This window comes from Natrix helvetica, assembly GCF_964273705.1.
Source record: "Natrix helvetica genome assembly, chromosome: 7".
Lineage (NCBI taxonomy): Eukaryota > Metazoa > Chordata > Lepidosauria > Squamata > Natricidae > Natrix > Natrix helvetica.
In genome coordinates, this window is record NC_138558.1 from 6,985,364 (window position 1) to 7,002,371 (window position 17,008).

The 17,008-nt window shown below is 45.3% G+C and overlaps 1 protein-coding gene across 1 annotated transcript in view; it reads left to right on the forward strand.

The window, feature by feature from the left end:
- ADAMTS3 (ADAM metallopeptidase with thrombospondin type 1 motif 3) overlaps positions 1 to 17,008 on the forward strand; it is a gene marked incomplete at its 5' end in the record, with an annotated part of 158,537 nt that overhangs the window by 39,869 nt on the left and 101,660 nt on the right. The gene's annotated exons all lie outside the window — the stretch shown is intronic.

Genomic DNA, 17,008 nt, shown 5'->3' on the forward strand with positions numbered 1-17,008 from the left:
GCTGGATCAAATGGCTCATGTGGCTGCAGAGCGGGCTCCAGCGTGGCACCTGTGGCATGCATGCTATAGGTTTGCCATCACGGATTTATGGCAATGCCAGTTGTGACAGTGGCCACTCCACCTCTCAAACAAGAACTGACAAATCTGTGTTTCTTAGATGCTGGTGGACTTTGTCCCGTCAGATGTGGCTACTGGCCTTTGTTGAGGCCAAGACCTTGTGGACCATCTAATGCCAAAAGAGATGGAGAAGAATAGATTTTCCAGCTTTGGCATACACCTATCGGATGAAAAGCATTTCCTATGGCACTGATGGTTCAGGTACATTGAAATGAATGCAGGTAGTCCTTCCGTTGCAACCGTTCCTTTAGTGACTGATCGAAGTTACGAAGGCGCTGAAGTGCGTTCTTTACGACCATTCCTCACACTTATGTCCGTTCCAGCTTCCCCTTGGTGTCAAACGTACTTGGCAACAGACTCATATTTATGATGATTGGAGCGTTCCACATTCAGGGGATCTCACCTTTTGCAACCTTCTGTCAACGGGAAAGCTAGATTCACTTAACAACCCTGTGACTCACTTAGCAACTGCAGTCATTCACTTAGTAACTTTGTGAATTCCGTAGTGAATTCACTTGAATGCAGTAATTCACAGAAGAACTAGGTTTGGGGTCATGAAATGGGGTAAAACTCACTTAACCAATATTTCGCTTAGCAACAGAAAAATTTGGACTCAATTTTTATCGTACGTCGAGGACTAACTGCAACCCATTGCACTATGAAATGTTTAGGATTCTACAGCTTGAATTTTGGTTTTTTTTAAAAAAAAACAACAACCAACAACCTGTATTTAACCCCAATGCAGCTTAAATGCATTTATTTGTTTGGCCGTGTGATTAGACACACAAGGAATTTGTCTCTGGCATAGAAGTATACATTCTCAGTGTACATTCAAAGCAATGGAAGAAGGAGACGGAGACGGAGAAGAAGAAAGAGGAGCAGGAGGAAGAGGAGGATGACGGGTAGGAGGAGGGGGGAGGAGAAGGAGAAGAAGAAAGAGAAGGAGGAGGAAGAGGAGGAGGGTTGGGAGGAGGAGGGGGGAGGAGAAGGAGAACAAGAAAGAGGAGCAGGAGGAAGAGGAGGAGGAGGAGGGGGGAGGAGAAGGAGAAGAAGAAAGAGGAGGAAGAGGAAGAGGAGGAGGAGGAGGGGAGGTGGAGAAGAAGAAGAAAGATGAAGAGGAGGAAGAGGAGGAGGGGGGAGAGGAAGGGGAAGAGAAGGAGAAGAAAGAGGAGGAGGAGGAAGAGGAGGGGGAGGGGAGAGGAGGAGGAGGAGGAGAAAAGGGGAGAGTAAAGAAGATAATGATAATAATACTACAACCACAGTATATGAGTTAATGTTCATAGACATTAGACAGCACTGTGAGTACTGGGTGTTCAGCAGAGTCATGGTTCAAGGACAAAAAAAATGACTTTGTGTCCAGTTGTTTTGGAACGCGCACGAGGGAAGGAGTTGAAATATTTTATGAGCAGGATGTGAGGAGTCTGCAGATATCTTCCCAGCCCTCTTTCTGCCCCGCACAATATACATATGCCTTCTATGGAAAGCAGGATGCTTGCAATTTTTCTTTCTGCAGTCTTCACTATCCTTTGGAAATTAGGGTTGGAAGGGACCTTGTAGGTCATCTAGTCCAACCCCCTGCCCAAGCAGGAGACCCTACACCATTTCTGACAGAGGGAAGTCCAGTCTCTTCTTGAAAACCTCCAGTGATGAAGCTCCCACAATGTCAGAAGGCAACTTCTGTCCATGGGTTGATTGCTCTCACTGTCAGAAAGTTCCTCCTTATTTCCAGGTTGAATCTCTCCTTGACCGGTTTCCATCCTTTATTCTTTGTCTGACCTTCAGGTGCTTTGGAAAATAGTTTTACCCTCTTCCTCCTCTCTGTGGCAGCCCTTCAAATATTGGAAGATTGCTATCCTGTCTCCCCTGGTCCTTCTCTTCTCTAGAGGGGGGGGAGCTCTTCCTCTTGCTGAGAGCTCTGCCCCCACCCCCAACCAGGACATACTGTTTGTATGTCTGTATCTGGGTTGTATGTCTGTATCTGGTTGGTCCGAAACAAGCATTTTAAAGACAGCAGCTGAGCAAAACGGCGTGTTTCTCTGCAACTCGGTCATCCCAAATCCAATGGGGGGAGGGGAAGCACAGGTGTCATGGCTGGCCAAACACCTCCCCTCCCCACCTCTAAAGCCACCCAAAGCTCCATCCCCTTCAACTCTTACGGAATTAGAAAAACCTTCGCCGACTTACTGCGGATATGTTTTGGAGAGGGAAAAGCACTTCTTTTAGCAGCTCCCTCTTTCCTCTCTGTAAATCGGGCAGTGTTCAGAGTGACTCTGAACGTTTTTTTTCTTCTTGGGGCTTTTAGGAAAAAAAAAAGAGCCAGGGACAGGTATGCTGTGACGCAGGTTTCGCACAGCCGTTGAACCGATCACACCTTAAACCAACAGAGCAGGGAGAAAGGTAGCTGTGTCTCCCTGGCCCTTGAGGGTGTGTGTTTTTGGACTTAGGGCAGGAGCAGGCTTATAAAAGCCTGTTTTCATGTCCACTCTTTGAGAAGTTCAAGGCCGGAGGGCTGTCTCCAGAGAGGGCTGCCTCTATCCCTCTTACCTTGGGCCCCCACCAATTTCTCCACCTCCCTTCTGCCTGGCCTTGTGTATTTGTCTTGGCAAGTCAACAAGAGCTGCTCTCCCCGAAGCTTACCCTTCGACCGATGAAACACAGAGGGTTTCCCCTCCTTTTTCAGTGCAGATATTTAGCAAAGTCCAAAGACATAGCAATAGCATTTAGACTTATATACCGCTTCACTAGTGCTCTACAGCCTCCTCTAAGCGGTTTACAGAGTCAGCATATTTCCCTCAACAATCTGGGTCCTGGTTGTGGCCTGCCAGCGGCCAGTAGAGCTGGCAGCAGATTCGGACAGCGAGGAGGTTGGGGAGGAAGATGGGCCAGTCCTGGAGTATTGGGAAGGCTCTGATGAGGGCTCTGTGTCGGAGGCAGAGAGGGAGCCAGGGCCATATGCCAGTTATCAGCTGCCTTCAGAGTCAGACATCACTGAGCAGAAGAACAACTGTAGCCTCTTCCCAGTGTGTCCATGTGCAGAGTTACCAGAGGAAGGGAACAGCTAAAGAACAGGGGTCGACTTGAGAGTAAGGCCACAGGTGGACAATGAATGGCCCCTCCCAGAGGAAATAAAAGAGGAGCAAAAGGGGAGTGGAGTTTGCAGGAGACAATTAGTTTGGTTAAAAGGGACCGCCCCGAGTCCCTTTGGGGAGAGGGGGCGGTATAAAAGTCCAAATAAAGTAAAGTAAAGTAAGTAATTGGTTCTCGACTCTCCGAGACTCCTTGCCAAGTTTTGCAGATATCAGCCTGGTAGCTCTCCAAGCCTGATAAGGTCTGTGACTGTAAATCTTCCCTTAAAAGACTTCGCTGGATGCGAATGAGCAGAATTCACAGTAAATTAATAAAAGGGTTTTTTGTCGGGACCAGGAGTTTGCTTCAGGTCCTCATTTTACTGACCCATTTTACAGAGGGGTAAAATGGGTAAAGCACTGTGAATCAGTATATAAGTCTAAGTTCTATTGCTATTATGTGTGTTTCCCCAAAAATAAGACCGGGGCCTGCTGCACATGGCCACGAGGCAGTGTCGGGGCATGGATGGCATGGCTGCGGGGGCCCTCAGGTAAGCTGGTGCAAGGGGTGGGGGCAGCTCCAGCTGCCTGCATTGCCTTGGCACCATGAGCAACCAGACGGAATGGGCTGGCAGCCAGCAGCGCAGGTTTTTAAGCAGAACTTATTTTGGGGGTAGGGCAGGGGTGAAATTCACATTTTTTTACTACCGGTACTGTGGGTGTGGCTTAGTGGGCATGGCAGGGGAAGGATACTGCAAAATCCCCATTCCCTCCCAATCAGCTGGGACTCCGGAGGCAGAGAAGAGATGGGGCGGGGCCAGCCAGAGGTGGTATTTGCCGGTTCTCCAAACTACTCAAAATTTCCGCTACCACTTTTCCAGAACCGGTCAGAACCTGCTGAATTTCACCCCTGGGGTAGGGCTTATATTAGGTGCATGTGTTTAAAAAACATGCGAGGGCTTATTTTCGGGATCAGTCTTATTTACAGAGAAGCAGGATATATACAGTATATATACCAGCAATGGCGAACCTTTTTTGGCTTGCATGCCATAAGTGGGGGGGGGGCGCAGGGGGGGTGTCATGTGTGGGTGTGCCACACCCATAATGCAATGCGTGACCCCTCCCAGTGCGCATGCACACATTACAGGCACAACCTCCCATTTTTGGGATGCTTTTTTCCCTCCGGAGGCTTTGGGGAAGCTCATGAAGCCTCCGGAGGACCTCCGGAGGGGTGGGGGGCTCTTTTCACTCTCCCCAGGCTCCTATAAAGCCTCTGGAGCTGGGGAGGGCAAAAAATGGCTTTAAAAAAGGATGAAAAGGGTGCGCGCTGGCCAGCTGACAGGGCAGCGCCTCGAGTGCCCTGACAAATGGCTCCACGAACCACCTGTGGCACACGTGCCATAGGTTTGTATGGTATATCACTGATATATACCATAGACACAGCCTCTTTCTCATCCTTCCTCTCTGCCCTCAACTGAGGAGATGCCTCTTTATCCTAGTGATCCTTTCCTTCCTTTCACCCCAGATCCAGCTAGAGATTCCACCACAGTGAGCATCCTTGATGGATGGAGTTTGAGGCATTGCTCATCTATAGCAGGAACGTATTTTATGCTGCGATAAATCAATGGGACGGATTAACACGGATTCTCTATGGCTCCCCACATGTGACATTTTCCAGTTCTACATAGAAATGCTGTGAATTAAACCTCGGTCTTTCTATATGTTAAGCAGTGGGGGGGCCACCCAATTCTTGACACCAGATGTAGTTCCAAGCAGCTTTCCCTTGAAGCCCTCCGAAGTTGGGTGTGAGTCAAAAGATGCTGTGTGTTTAAGAGTTGCAAATTTCCAACAGATGCTTGACTTGAGTTATGCTTTGGGCAAAGCAGCATTTCTCCACGCTTCGGTAAAATGAAATGAAGTTGCTGATTGGCTAGGTTTGCATTAGTTCCAGAGCTACCTTGGGCATGTAAAGTGAGAAACACTCTGAAATGAAGCAATGCTCCTTGTAAGATGACTCTGGCACCAAGTCCACATTGAGGACAGAGTGGCCCTCTGGAGGGGTCAAAGAGGCCATTTATGTCAACACTGAGCAGCCCCCTCTCAATAGAGGGGGAGAGATAAGGCACTGTTCTAACCCAGGCTTCCCAAGAGCCTGAAGCAAACTCCTTGTCCCGGCAAAAACCCCTTTTATTAATTGACTGTGAATTCTGCTCATTCACAGCCTGCAAAGTCTTTCAAGGGAGGATTTATAGTCACCGACCTTATCTGGCTTGGAGAGCTGCCAGGCCGATATCTGCAGAACTTGGCAAGGAGTCTCGGAGAGTCACGAACCAATTAAGCGAACTAATGGTCTCCTTCAAACTCCACTCCCCTCTCGCTTCTCTTTTATTTCCTCTGGGAGGGATCATTCATCATCCACCTGTGGCCTTACTCCCAAGTCGACCCCTGTTCTTTAGCTGTTCCCTTCGCCTGGCAACTCTGCGCATGCGCACTCTGGGAACAGGCTCCAGCTGTTCGTCTGCCTCACTGATGTCTGACTCCGAAGGCAGCTGATCACTGTCAGATGGCTCTGGCCCCCTCTCTGCCTCCGACACAGAGCCCTCCTCAGAGCCTTCCCCAGACTCTAGGACTGGCCCATCTTCCTCCCCAACCTCCTCACTGTCCGAATCTGCTGCCAGCTCCGCTGGCCGCTGGCGGGTCACAAAGGCACCACGCAACTCTTGTCTACAACACAACTCTTTCAACAGTTCCAAGAAGTCTCCACAACCGGTTGCACTATTCAGGTGACCCTGAGGGCAGAGATAAACCTCCAACTAGTCTCAACGACTCTCAGATAAAGTGCTAATGACCAGATGACTGCAAGGAACATATATCCTTCTATCCTCCACCATTCAGTGAGAACTGAAGAAGCTTCTTGATGAGAAGCGAAATAACTTCAAGGGGAAAATAGCAAAATCCAGTTGTCTTTGAAAGAAGAACCTTTGGGGCACAATTTCAAAATCTCTTCCCATGAAGTTAGGAATATTCTAGGCATGGAGAAGTAGGGAATTTATAGCAGATATGTGTTGGCTGCATTCATTCAGTGGTCAAACTGATAGTGCCACCATCTGGTACTAAAATTGTAAATTGTTCCCAGTCTATAAATCATCAAAGCATTGCTATTTTTCTGCTCTCTGTAGCTACCAAGAGACGTCAATTTTAATGCCACTCAAAAGGGACCGGTGACATTGCTTATATCAATGGCTGATATAACCTTTTCCGGACTGAGTGCCAAAAGCATGTGCAATTGTGCATGTACATGCATGCACTCGAGCCCCCCCAAATGAAATGCATGTGTGCCTCCTATGCATGCACCTTGCTTCCCATGCATTCATGTGTGGCCCCCCGCATGCATGTTTCCCCTCCATCTTTGCACATGGACCTGCATGCGTGGGGCATGTTTTATGGGTGTGGGCACGCAAATGCATGATTTCGGCACATGAGGAGAAAAAGTAGCCATCACCGCGATAGCCTCTTTTTGTTGAGGTGAAAAATATCACAGAGCTAATTTCTGGGTGATTTTATCAGAATATATGTAGGATTTTACAAACCCAATTAAGTTCCTTTTGACTGAGTTTATATATATGCCATCAAATTGGCATTGATTCTTAGCAAACCCATAGATTTTTTTCTCTCTCTCTCTGAGATTATCTGTCCCTGAACTTCTTCCTTCAAGTCTTCCAGTGGTTCAGTTGTTATGAATCCATCAATTTGGCGGCTGTTCATCCTCTGTTTTTTTTTTCTTCCATCCTTGCCAAGACATCTTAAGGGAGCTCAGTCTTTGTGTAATATGTCCAAAGTATCATAATTTGAGCCTGATCATTTGTTCCCCGCATGAGAATTCTCAGTTGATTTGCTTGATATTCCATGTATTTTCTTGGCTACCCATGACATTCCTAGGACACTTCTCAAACACCAAAGTCCAAGTATCCCTACTCTTTCGGCCCTGCTTCTTCAGAATCTATACACATATGACACAAAGGAAAACCTGATCTCCCAGAATTTTATGATTTTGAAGATGCTGGACTAGAAACCAGGAGACTGTGAGTTCTAATACTACGTTAGGCATGAAAAATGGTGGGGTGACATTGAGCCAGCAGAAAATGAGTTCTAGTCCCACTTTAGGCATGAAAGACAGGGTAGAGGTGGGAGAAGTGCTTAGATTGAATAGTCAAGAAGCAGATATAGATAAAGATAAAGATTTAAGAGAGGAATTTTGGAGGCAAGTCAAAAGAAAAAGCATAGCAATTAAAGTATTGAAGCGGGCAAGAGACAATGGAGAGATTATTTTTTCTTTTTTATATACTTTTGACTTACTTTTGCTTTTCTCTTTCTTTTAAAGCATAGTAATAAAATATCAACGCGGGCAAGAGACGATGGGTGGAGGATCCTTCTTTTTGTTGTTGCTCTGATTTGGAGACTCTAGAAAGTGTGCAGAGAAGAGCAACAAAGAGGATTAGGGGACTGGAGGCTAAAACATATGAAGAACGGTTGCAGGAACTGGGTATGTCTAGTTTAATGAAAAGAAGAACTAGGGGAGACATGATAGCAGTGTTCCAATATCTCAAGGGTTGCCACAAAGAAGAGGGAGTCAAACTATTCTGCAAGGCACCTGAGGGTAGGACAAGAAGCAATGGGTGGAAACTAATCAAGGAGAGAAGCAACTTAGAACTGAGGAGAAACTTCCTGACAGTTAGAACAATTAATCAGTGGAACAACTTGCCTCCAGAAGTTGTGAATGTCCCAACACTGGAAGTTTTAAAGAAGATGTTGGATAGCCATTTGTCTAAAACGGTATAGGGTTTCCTGCCTAGGCAGGGAGTTGGAATAGAAGACCTCCAAGGTCGCTTCCAACTCTGCTATTGTATTGTATTGTATTAAATGAATGGTTGTAAGTCGAGGATTTGCTTTTGCTTTTCTCTCTCTCTCTCTCTCTTTTCTTCTTTTTTAGATAGGTGACACGATTAGAAATTAGATAGGATAGAGAGAAAAAGTCTTTTAATAAAGGGTGACATGATTAAAAGATAGAATAAGTGATAGAAATAAGAGAATTGAGATTGCGCCATTCTTCCAACTTGTAAACACTGCCACTCTGGCTTTCAAAACTTTTCATTAAATTTAAAGCAAGTTCATTTTTAATCTTTCAAGACAAGGCTTTGTTTTCACTCCACTCCAGCTGCCAATAAAGCTCCAGAAGAGCACCTGTATAAACAACCCATGCTCTTCTCACTATCACTCTCTGTAAACAAGCTGAAGAACCTTGAAATGCAAAATCAAATGATCAAAGAGAAAAAAGAAAAGACAATATTTTCAAGCCTTCCAACCCTCCAGCCTTCAAGTGGCAGTTACTTCCTTTCCCTCTGGTATTACAGCCCTCTTTGTATTCCTTTTATATCTTCTTTATATTCCAGGCTTAAAGAAAACAAAATTCTTAAATGGAGCAATAAAACCCATCCAATCCATCATTATAAAAATAAGGAAAAAGATTTTAATCCATAGGTATAAAAAAAGAATACAAAAAGTAGTAGAAGAAAAACTAATCTGTTCAATTTAAAGAATAGGAAACATTTGCAAAAGTTCCATCCATAAAAGAAATTTTTTAAAAAAGGATAACATACTGTCTAATGTAGCTTAATTTCGCCGCTTACTCTCTTCTGTTTTCAAATTTAATTTAGCTTTAATTTTTTTGGGGGTAGTCTCTTTTATAATAATAAGATTTCCTCACCAGATGGACACACTTTCTCTTTCCGCTTTCCCCCCATTCCGGAGCTGTCCCAACTTCTGCAGCTTCAATGGCTGCACTTCTGTCGCCGGCAAAAAGAGATTCTCCTGGATCAATCAGGGACTTTGTGGTGTCCCTGAGATCAGCACGTACTCTTCCCTGTCACCATCTCTTCGGGACGGTTTAGGTCCAAAAGGACCATCCAGCGGCAAAAGTATCAACTGTGATTTTGGAGCTCCAAGATCGCACGTTGTGTCGACGCGACACCAGCTCCTAACCTCCTCTAAATGCTATTTCCCCCCCTCCCTGCTGTACCAAACCATCTGTTCTTCCAAGTTCTTAATCATCATCCCTAGAAGAAGTAGCACAGCAGATGAAACAATTCTACTTGGATTAACCACTTTATTCAGGGATGAGGTTGAAAACTTTTAGCAACCGGTTCTCTGCCCAGTTGCTGGGTAGGTGTGCCCATGGGGACATGGCCTAGTCGGCTTCCTGCAGCATGGCAGGGGGCATTTTGCCCTCCCTAGGCTTCGGAGGCTTTCCTCGAGCCTCCGGGAGAATGAAAACAGCCTCCCCAAGGCTCCAGAGGCCAGAAACAGACCCATTTACGACTTCCGGTACTTCTGGTAGGCCCATTTTCCACCCTCTCCAGGCTCTGGAGGCTTTCCTCGAGCCTCTGGGAGGGCAAAAATAGTTTATCCGGGCCCCGGAGGCCCTCCGGAGGCTGGAAACAGGCCCATTTCCAGACTTCCGGTACTTCTGGTAGGCCCGTTTTTTGTCCTCCCAGAGCCTCTGCATGGGCCTTACCTGGAATGATTAATGGGCTGCGTGGAAACACCTGGGAGGGGTAGGGCAGGGGAAGCCAGTCCTTCCAACTACTGGTTTAGCGAACCAGATTAAAATTAAATCCGGTTCGCCCGAACTGGTCCGAACCGACTGAATCCCACGCCTGACTTTATTGATTTATGAACTGATTCTACTTTCTTCCTTGCAAAGATGATTTAGGGGACTGGAGGCTAAACATACGAAGAAGAGTTGCAGGAACTGGGCAGGTCTAATCTAATGAAAAGAGAGACTAGGGGTGACATGATAGCAGTCTTCCAATATTTAAGGGGCTGTCATAAAGAAGAGGGGCACAGCTTATGTTCCAAATCACCAGAGGGCACAACAAGAAGTAATGAATGGAAATTTATCAAAGGGAGATCCAACCTATAAATTAAGGAGAAATTCCCTGAGACCTCTCAGATAATCAGTGGAATGGCTTGATTCCAGAAGGTGTGAATTCTCCATCACTGGAGGTTTTTTAACGACAGCTGTTTCTTCAGAATGATGAAGGATCTCCTGCTTGGAAAGGGAGTTCAACTAGAAGACCTCCAAGGTCCCTTCCAACTCTTGTCATTCTATCTCCTCCTCCTCCTTCACCCCACTACCACTACCACCACCACCACCACCACCACCACATTTGCCTCCTTCTCCACCTCTCTCTCCTCCTCTTCCTCCACCTCCGCCTTTTCCTCCTTCTCCGCCTCCACATTCCACTGATGATGATACCTAGCATGGCAATAAAATGTCTGCAAGGAAGCAACCAAGCTCAGAGAACACCAAGGACCCCATAATAATGCTATTAAACCAGGGGTGTCCAAACTTGGGAACTTTAAGACTTGTGGACTTCAACTCCCAGAATTCCCCAGCCAGCCATGGCTGGCTGGGGAATTCTGGGAGTTGAAGTCCACAAGTCTTAAAGTTCCCAAGTTTGGACACCCCTGTATTAAAGAAACATAGGAGACAGCTTTGGACTGTTGTTCTGGAAGCGATCCAATCCCCAGAGTAATCCAATTGCATTCAGTGGGGCTTACGGGGACAACCGTGAAAATGTCTTGTGACATCTTAATGAAGAAATTCATCCTAGCATAAGCTTCTGGGCATTAGGGACCCCTTATTCTCGCATGAGTTGTTGGACATGCCATTTTGAGACTAGAGAATGTCTAGACACACATACATATCATCATAGGGTAAATAATAAACGAAAGCTGTCAAAAACGTCTTGTAGCTATAGCAAAGGAAGAGAGTGCAGGCCAGGATAATTGCCCAGCCATAGAAGTCTTTCACAAAACACTGTGAATAATAATAAGTGATATACACATGCAGTAGAACAGATAACCCTTTAGAGTGAACAAAGGAATCCCCTGAGAGTTTGATATTTTCCCCATTGTTTCTTCTGTGCGTATCAAGGCTTCCATATCCTTACTTAGATTTAGAGTTGGGACTTCTTATTTCTGGGATATTGTTGTTGTTAGTTATGGTGTCTGACCCATCGCAACCCCATGGACAACGTTCCTCCAGGCCTTCCTGTCCCCTACCATCCTCTGGAGTCCATTTAAGCTCATGCCTACTGCTTCAGTGACTCCATCCAGCTACCTCATTCTCTCTCATCCCATTCTTCTTCTTTTACCCTCCATCTTTCCCACCATTAGGCTCTTCTCCAGGGAGTCTTTCCTTCTCATTAGGTGGCCAAAGGATTTGAGTTTTCTCTTCAGGATCTGGCCTTCTAAAGATCAGTCAGGGTTGATCTCCTCTAGGACTGACCGGTTGGATCACCTTGCAGTCCAAGGGACTCACAGGAATCTTCTCCAGCACCAGAGTTCAAAGGCCTCCATTCTTTGGCGTTCAGCCTTCCTTATGGTCCAACTTTCGCAGCCATACAACTGGGAAAACCATAGCCTTGACTATACTTTTGTTGGCAGGGTGATGTCTCTGCTTTTTAGTATGCTGTCTAGATTTTCCATAGCTTTTCTCCCTAGGAGCAAGCGTCTTTTAATTTTTTGGCTGCAGTCCCCATCTGCGGTGATGTTGGAGTCCAGAAAAATAAAATCTGTCACTACTTCCATTTCTTCCCCATCTATTTGCCAGGAATTGAGAGGGCCAGATGCATGATAGATAGATAGATAGATAGATAGATAGATAGATAGATAGATAGATAGATAGATAGATAGGTAGGTAGGTAGGTAGGTAGGTAGGTAGGTGGGTGGGTGGGTGGGTGGGTGGATGGATGGATGGATGGATGGATGGATGGATGGATGGATGGATGGATGGATGGATGGATGGATGGATGATGGAGCAGCTGACCAAACAGAGTTGAGAGTGGGTGGGTTTTTATACCTTCTTTGGGTTTTGTATTTGAGCTTCCTGTTCCTGTGCAAGAACATGTCCTTTAATAGTCTATTGGCTGTTGTCAGATTCCTATGGGGTCATGTCTGGTTCTATAAGCAGAAGGGGAAATGCATTTCCTAAGTGTTTGTCTGAGCTAATCTTGTCAACCCTTTTGGCTTGCCTAATTGCTTATCTTGAGTTTCTGTCTGACCCAGTCTTTCCAAATGGATTACCAAATCTGCATTTCTAAAAGTTGACCTCCTCAGTTTCTGTTTGGGGGCAAGGAGACTGGAGCTGGTTTCTGCCTCCCTTAACACTTTTTTCCCATTTCTCTTTTAGGGGAAATATTCTATCCCACCTTTTTTTAAAACTTCCTCAAAATATTTCATTCTTCTGGGGAGGGGGTTCCCACAATTTATACCCCATTGGACAATAAGAGGTCTCGTGTACAGCACATAAGAAAGGATCCTAGTTGTATACCCTCTGCTTTTAACAGCTTCAAAAAAAAAAAAGAAATTGTTCCTTTATTTATTACTTAGATATCATTAAAATAATGCTTAGCAAATACTCGCTAGTCAAAAAGTACTCTTCAGTAGAAATCGTTTGCTTGCCCTACCTGGTGGAATCCCAGTTTTAGATATGTGTTGTTGTGTTTCCAATTTATACTTTATGGGAAGCCTCGCTTTTGCAAATTCACGGTCTCGTATAACACAAAGCTTGTGTAATCCATAGCTACAGTTAAGACTGTTGACCCCTGTCAATTGTTGCGGCGTGGGTACAGGTAGCCCTCGACTTACAATACTTCATTTAGTGACCATTCAAAATTACACTCACACTTACGACTTTTGCAGGTTGTCCCCACGATGCTAAAGCCTACCTACCTTATGACAAGAACAAATATTTTTATTTCAGTGAAATATCTTTCAAATGCCTAAAATGCAAGGGAGGACAAAGCAGTGGAGAGGAGAGTGATAAATCAACCAAAAACTAATTTAACTGCCCTCTGTGGTTGAAAATGGATTTAAAGACCATTGGAGTTGTAATGAGGAGGCATCTCCTGAACTTAAGGGAGGTGTCTTCAGCCGAAGAACCTTTGCGGAGTCTAATAAATCCAGAAAGTGCAGATAAATAAAGATGTCAGAAATATATATGATATTTACCCCATCCTGGTTGCCAAATTCCACATTTCCTGACTTGTAGAGGCAAATCCCGTCAATTCGTCATTTTTATGTTATCTCTCATATTTCTTTAGCTTGCATGAAACGTTCCTAGCCAACTTTAGATTTCAGCAGAGACATTCTCTAAATAGCTAACAAATGCAAAGTTAGCATCCTCAAAGCAACCCTGTCTGTGCTGGCAGGTTGAGAGAAAGTGATAAACCAAGGATAAACCATGCTTAAAATCTGGGTTGTAGCTAAACACCATAGCCACTGAAATGGGTTTGGATCTAAAAAAACCCAGTTCTTCTTTTCTCTAGACAAGCCAACCCCAAATCCGGCAACCGTTCTCTGTACATTCTGTTCTCTGTGCCTTAGTTGCTCGTCTTCGCATTTTTTCCAGTGTCTCAACATCTTTTTGTTTAAAGATAAATCAGCAAAATGTTGGAACAGACTCTGGGGTCATATTATCATATGTGGTGTACATGCGTAAAAGCCAAAATATATTGGATAAAAATATGTACCGTATTTTTCAGAATATAAGACGCACCATTTTCCTTCAAAAAAGAGGCTGAAAATCTGGGTGCATCTTATACACTGAATACAGCATTTTTTGCCTCTAGAAACCCCGCCCCCTTCACCAAAATGGCCGTGCATAGCCCCCCTCCTGGGGGCTGGGGAGGGCAGAAATGAGTGAAAAACGGGCTGTTTTTTGCTCAATTGTGCCCCCTAGCCCCCAGGAGCACTCTATAAGCCTCCTAAAGGCTATGCATGCCATTTGTTTGGCGGGGAAAGGGCTCGTTTTTGGGGGGACTCCCAAGAGCACTCTACAAGCCTCCTAAAGGCTATTCATGTCTTTTTTTAAAAAAAAATTGCCCCGTTTTCACAAAAAATGGGCCGTATTGGGGAGGTCTTCAGAGTGCAAAAACTTTTTTTTTAATTTGCCTCTTCAAAATCTTGGTGTGTCTTATACTCCGGTGCGTCTTATATGCCGAAAAATATGGTACATGGTTGGAGGAGATGATATAACAGCATATCAATCTGAAACCCGAATTATTTTTGTTGGGGATTTTACCAGAAACTTACAGTAAATAAAATGTATATTTGATAATTCATGTAATAACTGCAGCTAGGATTGTATTTGCACAAAATTGGAAAACTGAAGAGATCCCTTTGAATGAGAATGCAATTAGGAAAATGTTAGAAAGTGCAGAAATGAATAGGTTAACACTTGTAATCAAAGAGAAGGAACAATCTAATTATTATAATACATGGGAATTATTTTATCAATGGTTAGAGAATAAATCTGAAAAGGGGAATAAACAGAGGAGTGAAATAGAGAAAATGTTTTAATAAAGTTAAATAAATTAAGAAAAGGATTGTTATGGTATTAGGTAAGGCGTTATTAGTATTAAGTTAAAAATAGATAAAATAACAAATATGACTGTAAATTGTAATTGTTATTGTGTAAAATACTTGCACAAAATATTTGCACCCAGACGACACACTGTTTAATGAAAGATAAAGTTTGAATTAAATAAAATAAAATATTTTTTTTTGTAACTTGGTGACCACAATGTGGTGTCATGTGATATGATTATCTTTGCTAGCAGTGCTATATTGCAGTTGTGTGTCTCTCGTATGTTTGTGTGTTTATATCCCATATTGATTAATGCACCAGGAATACCTTTAATTCGGTTCCAACTGGCCCCTGGCCCTGTCAAAAGATTGCATTGTTTTTTTGAGAAAGAAAATGCAATTCTTGGGCAGTATTTAGCGCCAAAACACTTTTTTTTCCAGAACTGATCTGCTTTTCGGATTTGCCAAGGAAGCTTTTAATGGAAGCTTATTCCGAACTGCATTTTCTTTGCCGTCTTTTGACATTCTTTTCTATCTTCCTTATGTGATTAATCAAACAGCTGCCAAAAAAAAAAAAAAATGAAGCCTCCTCAAAATTGCACAATGCTTTTCTCCTATTATTGCTGGCTTACGTACAATTTGGAAAATAGGTGCCCCTGTTTCCCCAAAAATACGACCTCCCTGGATAATAAGCCTAAGTGGGCTTTTGAGCGCATGCAGTAAAATAAGCCCTCCCCCGACAATAAGCCCTCCCCAAAAATACAGCAGCAGCCATGAGGTGACCACGCTCGCCTCCTCCCGCACCTCAAAAATAATAAGACCTCCCCAAAAATAAGACCAACTGCTTATTTCGGGGGTCAAAAGAAAATAAGACCCTGTCTTATTTCTGGGGAAACATGATAGTCCTCGATTTACCACCAAAATTGAGCCCAAAATTTCTGCTGACCTTTTTTTAAAGGGTTACTTTATAGTTTTTAATACCCCCGTGTCCCCCTGAAAATAAAACCATGTGTTGTTTTCTTTTCGGCCCCAAAATAAACACTAGGACTTATATTCAGGGAGTGTTATTCCCACCCCCCCATGTACATGAGGCCTACTTCTTCTGCCTCAAGGCAGGGTAAAATGAAGCTGTCCCATGTTCCTGCACCATCTTACCTCAGGGCCCCTGCAGCTCTGTCTAGCAGGAGCCCACATGGCTGGCAGCTCACGTCTCCTTCCTTACGGCTGCAACGGAGCAAGAGGCTGAGCAATGCATTGGTGCCGCAGCCACAAGGTGGGCGGTTGGAGCTGCCTTATGTGCCCTGCACCATCTCACATCAGGGCCCCTGTAGCCAGGCCACCCATGCTCTGACATGGTACAGCACCAGTAGTACCATCTAGCAGGAGTCCACGTGGCCTCCAGCCAGTGGTGGATTCCGGATCCCGTTGCAACCAGTACGATGCAAAGGGGCCAGGGGTCCATGACATGAATGTGCAAAGCGCATGCACACATGCGTACTTACCTCCCGGGATGTTCCAGCTGCTCAGCGGAGCATCACGCAGGCGCTGTACGCTACATGCGCGGAAACCCCCCAAACCTCAAATACCAGTAAGGACTGCGGGCAGGCGGGCCCTCCAGAGCACCATATCGGAATGGAACCTGGTGCTCCCGGCAGACAACAGTATGCCCGTACCAGGGTGTACTTGTCGTAACCTACCATTGCCGCCAGCCTACTTCTACTTGCTTGCGGTTGTGGAGCAGGAGACCGAGCAACGCACCGGTGCTGCAGCCACAAGCTGGGGCAGGTGGAGCTGCCCTATGCACCCCAAACCAGCTTACTTCAGGGCCCCCTCAGCCAGGTCATCCATGTCCTGATACCTGCCTTGCTCATGGCCATAGCACCAGCACACCGCACGGCCTTGTGCTCTGCCGTGGCCCTGAACAAGTATTCGAAGTGGGCCAATGGCCATATGGGCTCCTGCAGCACATGGCTGCTGGTGCGGCCTCCGCAAGGCAGGTATTGGGGCATGGATGGCATGGCGGCAGGGGCCCTAAGGTAGGCCAGTGCAGGGTGCATCAAGCAGCTCTGCACCATCCCACCTCACCTCGTGGCTGCACCACTGTGAGTGACTGTGGCACTACGGGTAACCAGATGCAATGGGCACCTGGGCGGCTGTGCAGGCTCTTAAGTAGGGCTTATTTGGAAGTGGGGCAGGGCTTATACTAGGAGCATGTGCAAAACACGCTAGGTCTTATTTTCAGGAAAACAGGGTATATTACTTTCATTGGTTTGCTATTTCATGATAGGTAAAGATAAAGGTTCCCCTTGCACGTATGTGCTAGTCTTTCCCGACTCTAGGGGGCAGTGCTCATCTCCGTTTCAAAGCCGAAGAGCCAGCGCTGTCCGAAGACGTCT